Source organism: Enhydra lutris, unplaced genomic scaffold (assembly GCF_002288905.1).
Source record: "Enhydra lutris kenyoni isolate GAN:26980312 unplaced genomic scaffold, ASM228890v2 scaffoldscaffold13, whole genome shotgun sequence".
Lineage (NCBI taxonomy): Eukaryota > Metazoa > Chordata > Mammalia > Carnivora > Mustelidae > Enhydra > Enhydra lutris.
Window position 1 is genome coordinate 41,643,808 of NW_019154097.1, and position 3,210 is coordinate 41,647,017.

The following is a 3,210-nucleotide window of genomic DNA, read 5'->3' on the forward strand; positions in this document are numbered from 1 at the left end:
TAGGCAGCAACCTCTTCAACCTCAGCCACAGCAACTTCTTCCTGGAAACATTGCCAAAGGCAAGGGAAGCAAGGGCAAAAATGAACTATTGAACCTTCATTAAGATCAAAAGCTTTTGCACAGCAAAGGAAACAGTCAACAAAACCAAAAGACAATTGACAGAATGAGAAAAGATATTTGCAAATGATATATCAGATAAAGGGCTAGTATCCAAAATCTATAAAGAACTTATCAAACTCAACATCCAAAGAACAAATAATCCAATCAAGAATTGGGCAGAAGATATGAACAGACATTTCTGCAAAGAAGACATCCAAATGGCCAACAGACACATGAAAAAGTGCTCCACATCACTCGGCATCAGGGAAATACAAATCAAAATCACAGTGAGATACCACCTCACACTAGTCAAAATGGCTAAAATTAACAAGTTAGGAAATGACAGATTCTGGAGAGGATGTGGAGAAAGGGAAACCCTCCTACACTGTTGGTGGGAATGCAAGCTGGTGCGGCCCCTCTGGAAAACAGTATGGAGGTTCCTCAAAAAGTTGAAAATAGAGCTACTCTATGACCCAGCAATCACACTACTGGGTATTTACCATAAAGATACAAATATAGTGATCCAAAGGGGCACGTGCACCCAAATGTTTATAGCAACAATGTCCACAATACTCAAACTATGGGAAGAATTTAGATGTCCATCAACAGATGAATGGATAAAGAAGAGTGGTGTATATATACAATGGAATATTATGCAGCCATCAAAGATGAAATCTTTCCATTTGCAATGGTGTGGTTGGAACTAGAGGGTATTATGCTAAGTGAAGTAAGTCAATCAGAGAAAGACAATTATCATATGATCTCTCTGGTATGAGGAATTTGAGAGGCAGCAAGGGGGGTCATGGGGGGTGGGGAGGGAAAAAATGAAACAAGATGGTATTGGGAGGGAGACAAACCACAGGAGACTCTTAATCTCAGGAAACAAACGGAAGGTTCCTGGGGGTGGGTGGGAGGCATAGGGTGCATGGGTTATGGATATTGGGGAAGGTATGTGCTATGGTGAGTGCTGTGAATTATGTAAGACTGACAATTCACAGATCTGTACCCCTGAAACAAATACTACATTATATATTAATTAAAAAAGGAAAACAGGAGGCTTTAATGAATGCATTGAATGGTGCTGGTGCCCCCCATTTGCCACATAGAATAAACCATAGTTGTGGTTATATAATTATATACAATGATTGACAGGTATAGAAAATAAGCAAATGAACTAATGAGACAATCATTTTTAACTCTGAGGTAGAGAAAATGTTATATAAGAGAGAAATTGTTTCTGTAGTACACCACTCAGCCATGAATAATTTTCATATTGGCATTGAATATTGATTTAACCCAAAATTGTAACTCTATTAGGAGGATAAGGGAAGATTTGTAAGAATGTTAAATTCTCATCTTATGTATCAGGAAGTCTATGTTTAATACCTGAATGAAAAATCAAGAAATAGTAGGTAAATACATGTACACACAAAGTTACAAGATGGTGAAAGTATTTACTGTGTAGAGCAAGGATTGGGGATGGGAGATTTATTTTAAATTTCTGAATGTATACGTTTTCATGAAGATGGTGCCAAAGGTGAAGAAGGAAGCCCCTCTTCCCCCAAAGCTAAAGCCCAACCAAACCTCTGAAGGTTAAGAAATCAGAGCTGAAAGGCTTCCACTGTCACACACACACAGAAAGAAGATCTGCATATCACCTACCTTCCGATGGCTCAAGACCCTGCATCTCCAAAGGCAGCCCAGATATCCTCAAAAGAGCATCCCTAAGAGAAACAAACTTGACCACCGTGCCATCATCAAGTCCCCCCTAACTACCAAGTCAGCCATGAAGAAAGCAGAAGACAACAGCACACTTGGGTTCATTGTAGACGTCAAGGCCAACAAGAGCCAGATCAAACAGGTTGTGAAGAAGCCCTATGACGTTGACATGGCCAAGGTCGACACCTTGATCAGGCCTGGTGGAGAGAAGAAGGCATATGTTCAGCAGGCTCCAGATTGTGATGCTTTGGATGTTGCCAACAAAATTGGGATCATCTACCCTGAGTCCAGCTGGTAAATCTAAATATAAAATTTTTCACCATAAAAATTTTTTATAGTAGTTAACAGAGATACGGTAAAATGTTTGCATTATGATTATATATAAAATATATTAAACATCATACATGGGTATATGTATGCACTCACGTATATATTTGTAGTAAGTATAGAGGATGTCACAGTTTGAAAGATATGTCAAAGCCCTTGCGTGTTTAAGAAATCTTGTATTCTTAGACTTCGGTTATAGTATGTTCTGAAGATTCTGAATCTCATCACTTCTCCCATCACTAAGCAACTCAGCAACGAGAATGTAATATTTTGACCTCCTCCCTCCCAATGTTTCTTCAGGAAACAGCGGGGAAATAAATTTCAGTAATTTATGAACATGTAATGCAAATAAATCTTGAGGCCCGAAGTACTGACAAAGAAGCAAAGTCAGCAATTAAAAAGTAATTTCGATGTTTACTAACATCATTTAACAATATTGTAATGGAGCCACAGTTTCTAGAATATCCTTTTCTTTGTGCTTCAGTTTCCTGACACCACTGACTACTCCGAAGTCAACCACTTAATTCTTCACTCTTCCCTGGACTAATCTCCAAGCATCTCATCTGTCCTGTTCTGGCGTCTTTCTACCCATTCTCCTGGTTTTATATCACCAAAGCTCTTGTAAGGTGTGGGCAGAGAGGAAAGACAGCATTGTCTTCAGCAGGTAAAAAAGAAGAGAGAAGTCCTGAGAATATTTATTAATGAATTTTGTTTTCATCACCAACGCAAAAAAAATATTTTTAACTAATTCCTCATTATCACAAATAAATGAAATGATAATTCAGGTGTTCTTTTGAATGTTTTCACATGGACATTCTTATAAGTTGTTATTTTGAAAAAAAAGTTTAAGATAAGTTAACTCATACATAGTGACTCTGAAATGGAAATAACTAGAAATTTTTAACAGGTAGTTTTTAAATATAGAAATGAACAAAGAATAAATAATAAAACCAGCCTCACCACCCGAAATTAGTAGATACTAACAGGTTTTCATGTTTGCTTTAGGCATTTTTTTTATTTTAAGAAACAAGATGTTAAGTGTTAAACAACATGTTAAAAATTAAA

The 3,210-nt window shown here is 37.3% G+C and overlaps 1 pseudogene; it reads left to right on the forward strand.

The window, feature by feature from the left end:
- The first annotated feature begins 1,624 nt into the window (after positions 1-1,624).
- LOC111145489 lies at positions 1,625-2,116 on the forward strand (annotated as a pseudogene).
- The last annotated feature ends 1,094 nt before the right edge of the window (positions 2,117-3,210 follow it).